At 50.7% G+C, this 15,533-nt stretch overlaps 1 protein-coding gene across 3 annotated transcripts in view; it reads left to right on the plus strand.

The window, feature by feature from the left end:
* The first annotated feature begins 1,083 nt into the window (after window positions 1–1,083).
* EPB41L5 (erythrocyte membrane protein band 4.1 like 5) overlaps window positions 1,084–15,533 on the plus strand; it is a 562,556-nt gene continuing 548,106 nt past the window's right edge. Inside the window, exon 1 of one of the 3 annotated variants that reach the window (XM_063933986.1) lies at window positions 1,084–1,276. The gene's annotated coding sequence lies outside the window, so the exon portion shown is untranslated. The remainder of the gene's footprint in view (window positions 1,277–15,533) is intronic. The other 2 variants (XM_063933985.1, XM_063933987.1) reach the window with 2 other exon arrangements.

Below are 15,533 nucleotides of genomic sequence, written 5' to 3' on the forward strand. Positions count from 1 at the left end.
TGGCTATCAGCCCCCCATCCGCAGCCCTTTGATGGGGGGGACAGCCTCGGGCTTCACCCCTGGCCCTTGGGTGGCTGGAGGGGGGATGACCCCTTGATTTAAGGGGTCCCCACTCCTCTAGGGTACCCCGGCCAGGGGATTTAATGCCACGGCCGCAGGGACCGATATAAAAGTGTCCCCCGGCTGTGGCATTATCTCTCCAGCTAGTGGAGCCCGGTGCTGGTGTTAAAAATACGGGGGACCCCTACGTCTTTTGTCCCCCGTATTTTTTGCACCAGGACCGGACGCAGAGCCCGGTGCTGGTTCTAAAAATACAGGGGATCCCCTGTCAATTCCCCCCCCCCGTATTTTTACAACCAGGACCGGCTCAAAGAGCCCGAGGCTGGTTATGCTTAGGAGGGGGGACCCCACGCAATTTTTTTTAGGGCTTTTTAACCATTTTTGTGCCATCCAAAAAGTCGAATCCAGGACGCACTTATCCGTCAATTGGTCCGTTTTTCGACAGCGGGACTGTCCAATCCGTTTTTAATTGAATATGTCGAATTCCGGCACCCGCCGGCCGGGATTCGACGGTCGAATTGTGTCGAATTTAAAAACGGGCGAAAAAAAGCTGCAATTCGTCCGGAATTGCATATACCTAATAGCGTGTGTGAGTGCCAGGAGGGGTGGACTGTAGATGGAGGAGGACCATGGAGCCACCAGGATCTGAGGAAGGGGGTGGTGGTTGCAGCTCATCAGTAACACTAGCACCGCCTGCATCATATATTGATGTAGGTTATGGGGCAGGTTTATCTGTTGGAATTACTGTGCAGGGCAAAGGAGGTGGTGGAACTAGTTCCCCCTACCATTACAGGTGGTGGAACTCGGTTCCCCCTCACTTTAACCCCTGCTTATACTGCACTTCCCCCATCCACATATCGAGCAGGTGCACGTCACTTCATAATGTTATCAGCTGTGGGGAAAGCTGGACAATGTTTTTGTAAATGAACAAGATTTTCTAAGAAAAATATCCCAATGCGAGAGCAAGCCTGAGAGATGCTCCGGGTATCATTCTCTGTAGTAAACTTGTTACATACATCCATATGGGCAACAGGAGCTGGTCCCTCTCACCCAGGTTACAGGAGGTGACTCCCGGCCGGGACGCCCCCTCCACTCACGCTGCGGACCCCGCTGGTGTCGCCCTTTTAAATGAGCAGCTCCCAATCTACCAGTCTCAGACGCCATTTCCTGGGAGATGTGAATGGTGAGAGTGAGGGGTGCCCAGAGACGCACAGAGGTGAGTGCCCGTTATGTGTGACACATGTGCGGTGTGTGCTGCCGGCTGCACCGGGTACAGGGGCTGGAGCTTCCTGCCCAGCATGATGTTATCTATACACGGACTGTGCCTTGAGTGCAGCACTGTACATGGCTCAGTCATGTATGTATCCCGGAGCAGGCATGGAGGAGGTGTCCCGTATGTTGTCAGCTGTGTGCCCGGCGCCCCAGCATGAGCGCTCTCTGCAGAGTCCTGTGGATAGAATTCTGTGTTACTGACCCCACAGGTGTCCCGTTCCCAAATTCCACCGTACACACCCTGCGTATTGTGTGTCAGGGCTTTGTGTGACTGGGTTTGCTGGGCTGTGTGCGTTGTCATTGTATTTACACTCGTGTTCAGTGTTTCGTTTCGCCAGTAAGATATCTGGGAAGACAAATGCTGCTTTATGTCCTACACTGTGCACATGACCCCACGGAGGCGCTGGTGATGGGGTGTTACATGTGTAGCCACATCAGTCAGTGCATAGCAGTTGTGTGACACTGTCTCATGTATGTAGTCACTACTATGTGTAAGTGTTGTGACTGTGAGGAGGAGTTCCCCCGGTCACTGTGATGGGGTAGATGTTACCGGTGCTGACCCCACGCTGCTGGAAATGATGGCATCTCATGCAGGTGGTGACCCTGGAAATGATAGCAGCAGATTGCAGTGTATGTGGGGTGAGAGTAGGGAGCACAGTGGGATCATGTTATAGGACTGTGTGGCTGTCAGAAGGCTGTGCTCCTGGTACAGGCAAGGGGTCATTTTGGGTTATTGTGCAGTTCTGGTTCCTATGCCCTTTTCTGTGACCGTTTCTTTCTGTTTTAATCCAGTTTTCTCTGACGTCCTAGTGGATGCTGGGACTCCGTCAGGACCATGGGGATTAGCGGCTCCGCAGGAGACAGGGCACAAAAATAAAAGCTTTAGGACTAGTTGGTGTGCACTGGCTCCTCCCCCTATGACCCTCCTCCAAGCCTCAGTTAGGTTTTTGTGCCCGTCCGAGCAGGGTGCAATCTAGGTGGCTCTCCTAAAGAGCTGCTTAGAAAAAGTTATTAGGTTTTTTATTTTCAGTGAGTCCTGCTGGCAACAGGCTCACTGCAACGAGGGACTTAGGGGAGAAGAAGGGAACTCACCTGCGTGCAGGATGGATTGGCTTCTTAGGCTACTGGACACCATTAGCTCCAGAGGGATCGAACACAGGCCCAGCCATGGAGTCCGGTCCCGGAGCCGCGCCGCCGACCCCCTTGCAGATGCCGAAAAGTGAAGAGGTCCAGAAACCGGCGGCAGAAGACTTTTCAGTCTTCATGAGGTAGCGCACAGCACTGCAGCTGTGCGCCATTGTTGTCAGCACACTTCACACCAGCGGTCACTGAGGGTGCAGGGCGCTGGGGGGGGGCGCCCTGGGCAGCAATGATAATACCTTGTTCTGGCTAAAAATACATCACATATAGCCCCTGGGGCTATATGGATGTATTTAACCCCTGCCAGGTCTCACAAATACCGGGAGAAGAGCCCGCCGAAATAGGGGGCGGGGCCTATCTCCTCAGCACACAGCGCCATTTTCCTGCACAGCTCCGCTGCGAGGAAGGCTCCCAGGACTCTCCCCTGCACTGCACTACAGAAACAGGGTAAAAAAAACAGAGAGGGGGGGCACTTTTTTGGCGATATTGATATATTAAGCTGCTATAAAGGAAACAACACTTCTGTAGGGTTGTTCCTATATATTTATAGCGCTTGGGTGTGTGCTGGCAAACTCTCCCTCTGTCTCCCCAAAGGGCTAGTGGGGTCCTGTCTTCGATAAGAGCATTCCCTGTGTGTCTGCTGTGTGTCGGTACGTGTGTGTCGACATGTATGAGGACGATGCTGGTGTGGAGGCGGAGCAATTGCCGGTAATGGTGATGTCACCCCCTCGGGAGTCGACACCGGAATGGATGGCTTTGTTTATGGAATTACGTGATAATGTCAGCACGTTACAAAAATCAGTTGACGACATGAGACGGCCGGCAAATCAGTTAGTACCTGTCCAGGCGTCTCAGACACCGTCAGGGGCTGTAAAACGCCCTTTACCTCAGTCGGTCGACACAGACCCAGACACGGACACCGAATCTAGTGTCGACGGTGAAGAAACAAACGTATTTTCCAGTAGGGCCACACGTTATATGATCACGGCAATGAAGGAGGCTTTGCATATCTCTGATACTGCAAGTACCACAAAAAGGGGTATTATGTGGGGTCTGAAAAAACTACCTGTAGTTTTTCCTGAATCAGAGGAATTGAATGAAGTGTGTGATGAAGCGTGGGTTAACCCCGATAGAAAACTGCTAATTTCAAAGAAGTTATTGGCATTATATCCTTTCCCGCCAGAGGTTAGGGCGCGCTGGGAAACACCCCCTAGGGTGGGTAAGGCACTCACACGCTTATCAAAACAAGTGGCGTTACCGTCTCCTGAAACGGCCGCCCTCAAGGATCCAGCTGATAGGAGGCTGGAAACTACCCTGAAAAGTATATACACTCATACTGGTGTTATACTGCGACCAGCCATCGCCTCTGCATGGATGTGCAGTGCTGGGGTGGTTTGGTCGGATTCCCTGACTGAAAATATTGATACCCTGGATAGGGACAGTATTTTATTGACTATAGAGCAATTAAAGGATGCTTTTCTTTATATGCGAGATGCTCAGAGGGATATTTGCACTCTGGCATCGAGAGTAAGTGCGATGTCCATATCTGCCAGAAGAAGTTTATGGACGCGACAGTGGTCAGGTGATGCGGATTCCAAACGGCATATGGAAGTATTGCCGTATAAAGGGGAGGAATTATTTGGGGTCGGTCTATCGGATTTGGTGGCCACGGCAACAGCCGGGAAATCCACCTTTTTACCTCAGGTCCCCTCCCAACAGAAAAAGACACCGTCTTTTCAGCCGCAGTCCTTTCGTTCCTATAAGAACAAGCGGGCAAAAGGACAGTCATATCTGCCCCGAGGCAAAGGAAAGGGTAAGAGAGTGCACCAAGCAGCTCCCTCCCAGGAGCAGAAGCCCTCCCCGGCTTCTGCAAAGCCCTCAGCATGACGTTGGGGCTTTACAAGCGGACTCAGGGGCGGTGGGGGGTCGACTCAAGAATTTCAGCGCACAGTGGGCTCACTCACAGGTGGACCCCTGGATCCTGCAGGTAGTATCTCAGGGTTACAGGTTGGAATTCGAGAAGTCTCCCCCTCGCCGGTTCCTAAAGTCTGCTCTGCCAACGTCTCCCTCAGACAGGGCGACGGTATTGGAAGCCATTCACAAGCTGTATTCTCAGCAGGTGATAGTCAAGGTACCCCTCCTACAACAGGGAAAGGGGTATTATTCCACACTATTTGTGGTACCGAAGCCGGACGGCTCGGTAAGACCTATTCTAAATCTGAAATCTTTGAACCTGTACATACAAAAATTCAAGTTCAAGATGGAGTCACTCAGAGCAGTGATAGCGAATCTGGAAGAAGGGGACTTTATGGTGTCCCTGGACATCAAGGATGCTTACCTGCATGTCCCAATTTGCCCTTCACATCAAGGGTACCTCAGGTTCGTGGTGCAAAACTGTCATTATCAGTTTCAGACGCTGCCGTTTGGATTGTCCACGGCACCTCGGGTCTTTACCAAGGTAATGGCCGAAATGATGTTTCTTCTGCGAAGAAAAGGCGTATTAATTATCCCTTACTTGGACGATCTCCTGATAAGGGCAAGGTCCAGAGAACAGCTGGGGGACGTAGTAGCACTAACCCAAGTAGTGCTGCAACAGCACGGGTGGATTCTGAATTTTCCAAAATCTCAATTGACCCCGACGACACGTCTGCTGTTCCTGGGAATGATTCTGGACACTGTTCAGAAAAAGGTGTTTCTTCCGGAGGAGAAAGCCAGGGAGTTATCCGAACTTGTCAGGAACCTCCTAAAACCAGGAAAAGTGTCTGTGCATCAATGCACAAGAGTCCTGGGAAAAATGGTGGCTTCTTACGAAGCGATTCCATTCGGCAGATTCCACGCACGAACTTTTCAGTGGGATCTGCTGGACAAATGGTCCGGATCGCATCTGCAGATGCATCAGCGGATAACTTTGTCTCCACGGACAAGGGTGTCTCTTCTGTGGTGGTTGCAGAGTGCTCATCTGTTAGAGGGCCGCAGATTCGGCATACAGGACTGGGTCCTGGTGACCACGGATGTCAGTCTGAGAGGCTGGGGAGCGGTCACACAGGGAAGAAACTTCCAGGGAGTGTGGTCAAGCCTGGAGATGTCTCTTCACATAAATATACTGGAGCTAAGAGCGATTTACAATGCTCTAAGCCTGGCAAAACCCCTGCTTCAGGGTCAGCCGGTGTTGATCCAGTCGGACAACATCACGGCAGTCGCCCACGTAAACAGACAGGGCGGCACAAGAAGCAGGAGGGCAATGGCAGAAGCTGCAAGGATTCTTCGCTGGGCGGAAGATCATGTGATAGCACTGTCGGCAGTGTTCATTCCGGGAGTGGACAACTGGGAAGCGGACTTCCTCAGCAGACACGATCTACACCCGGGAGAGTGGGGACTTCATCCAGAAGTCTTCCACATGATTGTGAACCGTTGGGAAAAACCAAAGGTGGATATGATGGCGTCCCGCCTCAACAAAAAACTGGACAGGTATTGCGCCAGGTCAAGAGACCCTCAGGCAATAGCTGTGGACGCTCTGGTAACACCGTGGGTGTTCCAGTCAGTGTATGTGTTTCCTCCTCTGCCTCTCATACCAAAAGTACTGAGAATTATACGGCAAAGGGGAGTAAGAACGATACTCGTGGCTCCGGATTGGCCAAGAAGAACTTGGTACCCGGAACTTCAGGAGATGCTCACGGAAGATCCGTGGCCTCTACCTCTAAGACGGGACCTGCTTCAGCAGGGACCGTGTCTATTCCAAGACTTACCGCGGCTGCGTTTGACGGCATGGCGGTTGAACGCCGAATTCTAAGGGAAAAAGGCATTCCGGAAGAGGTCATCCCTACCCTGGTAAAAGCCAGGAAGGAGGTGACTGCACAACATTATCACCGCATTTGGAGAAAATATGTTGCGTGGTGTGAGGCCAGGAAGGCCCCGACGGAGGAATTTCAACTGGGTCGATTCCTACATTTCCTGCAAACAGGATTGTCTATGGGCCTCAAATTAGGGTCCATTAAGGTTCAAATTTCGGCCCTGTCGATTTTCTTCCAGAAAGAATTGGCTTCAGTTCCTGAAGTCCAGACTTTTGTAAAAGGAGTACTACATATACAGCCCCCGGTTGTGCCCCCAGTGGCTCCGTGGGATCTTAATGTAGTTTTGGATTTTCTCAAATCCCATTGGTTTGAGCCACTCAAATCGGTGGATTTGAAATATCTTACATGGAAAGTAACCATGCTACTGGCCCTGGCTTCAGCCAGGAGAGTGTCAGAATTGGCGGCTTTATCGTATAAAAGCCCATATCTGATTTTCCATTCGGACAGGGCAGAACTGCGGACGCGTCCTCAGTTTCTGCCTAAGGTGGTTTCAGCGTTTCACCTGAACCAGCCTATTGTGGTGCCTGCGGCTACTAGCGATTTGGAGGATTCCAAGTTGCTGGACGTTGTCAGGGCATTGAAAATATATATTTCAAGGACGGCTGGAGTCAGAAAATCTGACTCGCTGTTTATACTGTATGCACCCAACAAGCTGGGTGCTCCTGCTTCTAAGCAGACGATTGCTCGTTGGATTTGTAGCACAATTCAACTTGCACATTCTGTGGCAGGCCTGCCACAGCCTAAATCTATCAAGGCCCATTCCACAAGGAAGGTGGGCTCATCTTGGGCGGCTGCCCGAGGGGTCTCGGCATTACAACTCTGCCGAGCAGCTACGTGGTCGGGGGAGAACACGTTTGTAAAATTCTACAAATTTGATACCCTGGCTAAAGAGGACCTGGAGTTCTCTCATTCGGTGCTGCAGAGTCATCCGCACTCTCCCGCCCGTTTGGGAGCTTTGGTATAATCCCCATGGTCCTGACGGAGTCCCAGCATCCACTAGGACGTCAGAGAAAATAAGATTTTACTTACCGATAAATCTATTTCTCGTAGTCCGTAGTGGATGCTGGGCGCCCATCCCAAGTGCGGATTGTCTGCAATACTTGTACATGGTTATTGTTACAAAAAAATCGGGTTGTTATTGTTGTGAGCCGTCTGTTCAGAGGCTCCTACGTTTGTCATACTGTTAACTGGGTTCAGATCACAAGTTGTACGGTGTGATTGGTGTGGCTGGTATGAGTCTTACCCGGGATTCAAAATCCTTCCTTATTGTGTACGCTCGTCCGGGCACAGTATCCTAACTGAGGCTTGGAGGAGGGTCATAGGGGGAGGAGCCAGTGCACACCAACTAGTCCTAAAGCTTTTATTTTTGTGCCCTGTCTCCTGCGGAGCCGCTAATCCCCATGGTCCTGACTGAGTCCCAGCATCCACTACGGACTACGAGAAATAGATTTATCGGTAAGTAAAATCTTATTTTCTCTAACGTCCTAGTGGATGCTGGGGACTCCGTAAGGACCATGGGGAATAGACGGGCTCCGCAGGAGACAGGGCACTTTAAGAAAGAATTAGGAATACTGGTGTGCACTGGCTCCTCCCTCTATGTCCCTCCTTCAGACCTCAGTTTGAATCTGTGCCCGGCCCCGGACGAGCTGGGTGCACCTTAGTGAGCTCTCCTGAGCTTGCTAAATAGAAAGTATTTTGTTAGGGTTTTTTATTTTCAGAGAGATCTGCTGGCAACAGACTCTCTGCTACGTGGGACTGAGGGTAGAGAAGCAGCCCTACTAACTGCGGATAGGTCATGCTTCTTAGGCTACTGGACACCATTGGCTCCAGAGGGATCGAACACAGGAACGCACCCTTGGTCGTCCTATCCCGGAGCCGCGCCGCCGTCCCCCTCGCAGAGCCAGAAGCCAGCGTGAGAAGCAAGAAGACGTCAAAAGCGGCGGCAGAAGACTCCAGTCTTCATATGAGGTAGCGCACAGCACTGCAGCTGTGCGCCATTGCTCCCACATTAAACCCACACACTCCGGTCACTGTAGGGTGCAGGGCGCAGGGGGGGGCTCCCTGGGCAGCAATTGGGAACCTCTTGGCAAAAAGCAGCATATATACAGTTGGGCACTGTATATATGCATGAGCCCCCGCCATTATTTTACACAAAATCACGGGACAGAAGCCCGCCGCTGAGGGGGCGGGGCTTCTTCCTCAGCACTCACCAGCGCCATTTTCTCTCCACAGCTCCGCTGAGAGGAAGCTCCCCAGGCTCTCCCCTGCAGATTCACGGTAGAAAGAGGGTAAAAAGAGAGGGGGGGCACATAAATTTAGCGCAAAATCAGTATACACAGCAGCTACTGGGTAAACACTAAGTTACTTTGTAAATCCTGGGTCATATAGCGCTGGGGTGTGTGCTGGCATACTCTCTCTCTGTCTCTCCAAAAGGCCTTGTGGGGGTTCTGTCCTCAAATAGAGCATCCCCTGTGTGTGTGGTGTGTCGGTACGCTTGTGTCGACATGTTTGACGAAGAAGGCTATGTGGAAGCAGCGCAGGTACAAATGAATGTGGGATCGCCGCCGACACCCGATTGGATGGATATGTGGAAGGTTTTAAATGATAATGTTACTTCCTTGCATAAAAGGTTGGATAAAGCTGAAGCCTTGGGACAGTCAGGGGGTCTCAACCCATGCCTGATCCTACAGCGCAGAGGCCGTCAGGGTCTCAGAAGAGCCCACTATCCCAAATTGTTGACACATATATCGACACGGATTCTGACTCCAGTGTCGATGGCGATGATGCAAAGTTACAGCCTAAAATGGCTAAAGCCATCCGCTATATGATTATAGCAATGAAGGATGTATTGCACATCTCAGAGAAAAACCCAGTCCCTGACAAGAGGGTTTATATGTTTGGGGAAAAAAGGCATGAGGTGACCTTTCCCCCTTCACATGAGTTAAATGAGTTATGTGAAAAAGCTTGTGAATCTCCAGATAGAAAAATGCAGATTTCCAAACAGTTGCTTATGGCGTATCCTTTCCCGCCAGCGGACAGGTTACGCTGGGAATCCTCCCCTAGGGTAGACAAAGCTTTGACACGCTTATCTAAGAAGGTAGCCCTGCCGTCACAGGATACGGCCACCCTAAAAGATCCTGCGGATAGAAAGCAGGAAGGTATCCTGAAGTCCGTTTATACACATTCAGGTACCATACTAAGGCCCGCAATTGCGTCGCCCTGGATGTGTAGTGCTGTGGCAGCATGGACAGATACTTTATCTGAGGAAATTGATACCTTAGACAAGGATACTATATTACTGACCCTGGGGCATATAAAAACGCTGTCCTATATATGAGAGATGCCCAGAGAGACATTAGCCTACTGGGCTCTAGAATAAATGCAATGTCGATTTCTGCCAGAAGGGTCCTGTGGACTCGGCAATGGACAGGTGATGCCGACTCAAAAAGGCACATGGAGGTTTTACCTTATAAGGGTGAGGAATTGTTTGTGGACGGTCTCTCGGACCTAGTTTCCACAGCTACGGCTGGGAAGTGAAATTTTTTGCCATATATTCCCTCACAGCCTAAGAAAGCACCATATTACCAAATGCAGTCCTTTCGTTCGCAAAGAGGCAAGAAAGTCCGAGGTGCGTCCTTTCTTGCCAGAGGCAGGGGTAGAGGAAAGAAGCTGCACCATACAGCTAGTTCCCAGGAACAGAAGTCCTCCCCGGCTTCCACTAAATCCACCGCATGACGCTGGGGCTCCACAGGTGGAGCCAGGATCGGTGGGGGCGTGTCTCCGAAATTTCAGCCACCAGTGGGTTCGCTCACGGGTGGATCCCTGGGCTATACAGATTGTGTCTCAGGGATACAAGCTGGAATTCGAATTGATGCCCCCGCACCGTTACCTCAAATCGGCCCTGCCAGCTTCCCCCATAGAGAGGGAAATAGTGTTAGCGGCTATTCACAAATTATATCTCCAGCAGGTGGTGGTAAGGGTTCCCCTCCTTCAACAGGGAAAGGGTTACTATTCCACAATGTTTGTGGTACCGAAACCAGACGGTTCGGTCAGACCCATATTGAATTTAAAATCCCTGAACATTTACCTGAAAAGGTTCAAGTTCAAGATGGAATCGCTCAGAGCGGTCATTGCAAGCCTGGAAGAGGGGGATTTTATGGTGTCTCTGGACATAAAGGATGCTTACCTGCATGTCCCCATTTATCCACCTCATCAGGAGTACCTCAGATTTGTGGTACAGGACTGTCATTACCAATTCCAGACGTTGCCGTTTGGTCTGTCCACGGCACCGAGAATATTTACCAAGGTAATGGCAGAAATGATGGTGCTTCTGCGAAAGCAAGGAGTCACAATTATCCCATACTTGGACGATCTCCTCATAAAGGCGAGGTCCAGAGAGCAGTTGCTGATCAGCGTAGCACACTCTCGGGAAGTGTTGCAACAGCACGGCTGGATTCTGAATATTCCAAAGTCGCAGCTGATTCCTACGACGCGTCTGCCCTTCCTGGGCATGATTCTGGACACAGACCAGAAGAAGGTTTTTCTTCCGGCGGAGAAGGCTCAGGAACTCGTGACTCTGGTCAGAGACCTCTTAAAACCAAAACAGGTGTCGGTGCATCAATGCACGCGAGTCCTGGGGAAGATGGTGGCGTCATACGAAGCCATTCCCTTCGGCAGGTTCCATGCGAGGACCTTTCAGTGGGATCTGTTGGACAAGTGGTCCGGATCGCATCTTCAGATGCAGCGGCTGATCACCCTATCCCCCAGGGCCAGGGTATCTCTTCTGTGGTGGCTGCAGAGTGCTCACCTTCTCGAGGGTCGCAGGTTCGGCATTCAGGACTGGGTCCTGGTGACCACGGATGCAAGCCTCCGAGGGTGGGGGGCAGTCACACAGGGAAGAAATTTCCAGGGTCTGTGGTCAAGTCAGGAGACTTGTCTGCACATCAATATCCTGGAACTAAGGGCCATATACAACGCCCTAAGTCAAGCGGAGCCTCTGCTTCGCAACCAACCGGTGCTGATTCAGTCAGACAACATCACCGCAGTGGCTCATGTAAACCGCCAAGGCGGCACAAGGAGCAGGGCGGTGATGGCGGAAGCCACCAGAATTCTTCGCTGGGCGGAGGATCACGTAAAAGCACTGTCAGCAGTGTTCATTCCGGGAGTGGACAACTGGGAAGCAGACTTCCTCAGCAGGCACGACCTCCACCCGGGAGAGTGGGGACTTCATCAAGAAGTCTTCACACAGATTACAAGTCGTTGGGAACTGCCACAGGTGGACATGATGGCATCCCGCCTCAACAAAAAGCTACAAATGTATTGCGCCAGGTCAAGAGACCCTCAGGCGATGGCTGTGGACGCACTAGTGACACCGTGGGTGTTCCAGTCGGTGTATGTGTTTCCTCCTCTTCCTCTCATACCCAAGGTGCTGAGAATCGTAAGAAAAAGAGGAGTGAGAACAATACTCATTGTTCCGGATTGGCCAAGAAGAACTTGGTATCCGGAACTGCAAGAAATGCTCACAGAGGACCCATGGCCTCTGCCTCTCAGACAGGATCTGTTGCAACAGGGGCCCTGTCTGTTCCAAGACTTACCGCGGCTGCGTTTGACGGCATGTCGGTTGAACGCCGGATCCTAGCAGAAAAGGGTATTCCGGATGAGGTTATTCCTACTCTAATAAAGGCTAGGAAGGATGTGACGGCTAAACATTATCACCGTATATGGCGAAAATATGTTGCTTGGTGTGAGGCCAGGAATGCCCCTACAGAGGAATTCCAGCTGGGCCGTTTCCTTCACTTCCTACAGTCGGGAGTGACTTTGGGCTTAAAATTGGGGTCCATTAAGGTCCAGATCTCAGCCCTATCCATTTTCTTTCAAAAGGAACTGGCTTCTCTTCCTGAAGTTCAGCCCTTTGTAAAGGGAGTGCTGCATATTCAACCCCCTTTTGTGCCACCAGTGGCACCTTGGGATCTTAACGTGGTGTTGAGTTTCCTGAAATCACACTGGTTTGAGCCACTTAAAACCGTGGAGTTAAAATATCTCACGTGGAAGGTGGTCATGCTATTGGCCTTAGCTTCGGCTAGGCGTGTGTCAGAATTGGCGGCTTTTTCACATAAAAGCCCCTATCTGGTTTTCCATATGGACATGGCAGAATTACGGACTCGTCCGCAATTTCTGCCAAAAGTGGTGTCATCTTTTCATTTGAACCAACCTATTGTGGTGCCTGCGGCTACTCGTGACTTGGAGGATGCCAAGTTACTAGATGTAGTCAGGGCTTTGAAGGTTTATGTAGTCAGAACGGCTGGAGTCATGAAAACTGAGTCGCTGTTTATCCTGTATGCATCCAACAAGCTGGGTGCTCCTGCTTCAAAGCAAACTATTGCTCGCTGGATTTGTAACACGATTCAGCAGGCTCATTCTGCGGCTGGATTGCCGCCTCCAAAATCGGTAAAAGCCCATTCCACAAGGAAGGTGGGCTCTTCTTAGGCGGCTGCCCGAGGGGTCTCTGCATTACAGCTTTGCAGAGCAGCTACTTGGTCGGGTTCAAACACTTTTGCAAAGTTCTACAAGTTTGATACCCTGGCTGAGGAGGACCTTGTGTTTGCTCATTCGGTGCTGCAGAGTCATCCGCACTCTCCCGCCCGTTTGGGAGTTTTGGTATAATCCCTATGGTCCTTACGGAGTCCCCAGCATCCACTAGGACGTTAGAGAAAATAAGATTTTACTTACCGGTAAATCTATATTTCTCGTAGTCCGTAGTGGATGCTGGGCGCCCGTCCCAAGTGCGGACTACTTCTGCAATACTTGTATATAGTTATTGCTTAAAATAAGGGTTATGTTATGGTTGCATCAGGGTTATCTGATGCTCTGTTGTTGTTCATACTGTTAACTGGGTAAGTTTATCACGAGTTATACGGTGTGATTGGTGTGGTTGGTATGAGTCTTACCCTGGATTCCAAAATCCTTTCCTTGTACTGTCAGCTTTTCCGGGCACAGTTTCTTTAACTGAGGTCTGGAGGAGGGACATAGAGAGAGGAGCCAGTGCACACCAGTATTCCTAATTCTTTCTTAAAGTACCCTGTCGCCTGCGGAGCCCGTCTATTCCCCATGGTCCTTACGGAGTCCCCAGCATCCACTACGGACTACGAGAAATAGATTTACCGGTAAGTAAAATCTTATTTCTCTAACGTCCTAGTGGATGCTGGGGACTCCGTCAGGACCATGGGGATTAGCGGCTCCGCAGGAAACAGGGCACAAAAATAAAGCTTTAGGATCAGGTGGTGTGCACTGGCTCCTCCCCCTATGACCCTCCTCCAAGCCCCAGTTAGGTTTTTGTGCCCGTCCGAGCAGGGTGCAATCTAGGTGGCTCTCCTAAAGAGCTGCTTAGAAAAAGTTTTTAGGTTTTTTTATTTTCAGTGAGTCCTGCTGGCAACAGGCTCACTGCATCGAGGGACTTAGGGGAGAGAAGTGAACTCACCTGCGTGCAGGATGGATTGGCTTCTTAGGCTACTGGACACCATTAGCTCCAGAGGGAGTCGGAACACAGGTCTCACCCTGGGGTTCGTCCCGGAGCCGCGCCGCCGACCCCTTTGCAGATGCCGAAGATGGAAGAGGTCCAGAAGCAGGCGGCAGAAGACTTTTCAGTCTTCCTGAGGTAGCGCACAGCACTGCAGCTGTGCGCCATTGTTGTCAGCACACTTCACACAGCGGTCACGGAGGGTGCAGGACGTTGGGGGGGCGCCCTGGGCAGCAATATATAATACCTTTTTATGGCTAAAAATACATCACATATAGCCCTTTGAGGCTATATGGATGTATTTAACCCCTGCCAGATCTCACAGATTCCGGAGAAGAGCCCGCCGAAATAGGGGGCGGGGCTTATTCTCCTCAGCACACAGCGCCATTTTCCTGCTCAGCTCCGCTGTGAGGAAGGCTCCCAGGACTCTCCCCTGCACTGCACTACAGAAACAGGGTAAAACAGAGAGGGGGGGCACTTTTTTTGGCGATATTAATATATTTAAGCTGCTATAAGGATACAACACTTATATAGGGTTGTTCCCATATATATTATAGCGCTTGGGTGTGTGCTGGCAAACTCTCCCTCTGTCTCCCCAAAGGGCTAGTGGGGTCCTGTCTTCAATAGAGCATTCCCTGTGTGTCTGCTGTGTGTCGGTACGTGTGTGTCGACATGTATGAGGACGATGTTGGTGTGGAGGCAGAGCAATTGCCGGTAATGGTGATGTCACCCCCTAGGGAGTCGACACCGGAATGGATGGCTTTGTTTATGGAATTACGTGATAATGTCAGCACATTACAAAAATCAGTTGACGACATGAGACGGCCGTCAAACCAGTTGGTACCTGCCCAGGCGTCTCAGACACCGTCAGGGGCTGTAAAACGCCCTTTACCTCAGTCGGTCGATACAGACCCAGACACGGACACTGAATCTAGTGTCGACGGTGAAGAAACAAACGTATTTTCCAGTAGGGCCACACGTTATATGATCACGGCAATGAAGGAGACTTTGCATATCTCTGATACTACAAGTACCACAAAAAGGGGTATTATGTGGGGGGTGAAAAAACTACCTGTAGTTTTTCCTGAATCAGAGGAATTGAATGATGTATGTGATGAAGCGTGGGTTAACCCAGATAGAAAAGGGCTAATTTCTAAAAAGTTATTGGCATTATACCCTTTCCCGCCAGAGGTTAGGGCGCGCTGGGAAACACCCCCTAAGGTGGATAAGGCGCTCACACGCTTATCAAAACAAGTGGCGTTACCGTCTCCTGATACGGCCGCCCTCAAGGATCCAGCTGATAGGAGGCTGGAAACTACTCTAAAAAGTATATACACACATACTGGTGTTATACTGCGACCAGCCATCGCCTCAGCCTGGATGTGCAGTGCTGGAGTGGTCTGGTCGGATTCCCTGACTGAAAATATTGATACCCTGGATAGGGACAGTATTTTACAGACTTTAGAGCAATTAAAGGATGCTTTTCTTTATATGCGAGATGCTCAGAGGGATATTTGCACTCTGGCATCGAGAGTAAGTGCGATGTCCATATCTGCCAGAAGAAGTTTATGGACACGACAGTGGTCAGGTGATGCGGATTCCAAACGGCATATGGAAGTATTGCCGTATAAAGGGGAGGAATTATTTGGCGTCGGTCTATCGGATTTGGTGGCCACGGCAACTGCCGGGAAATC

Source organism: Pseudophryne corroboree, chromosome 7, assembly GCF_028390025.1.
Source record: "Pseudophryne corroboree isolate aPseCor3 chromosome 7, aPseCor3.hap2, whole genome shotgun sequence".
In the NCBI taxonomy this organism is placed as follows: Eukaryota; Metazoa; Chordata; class Amphibia; order Anura; family Myobatrachidae; genus Pseudophryne; species Pseudophryne corroboree.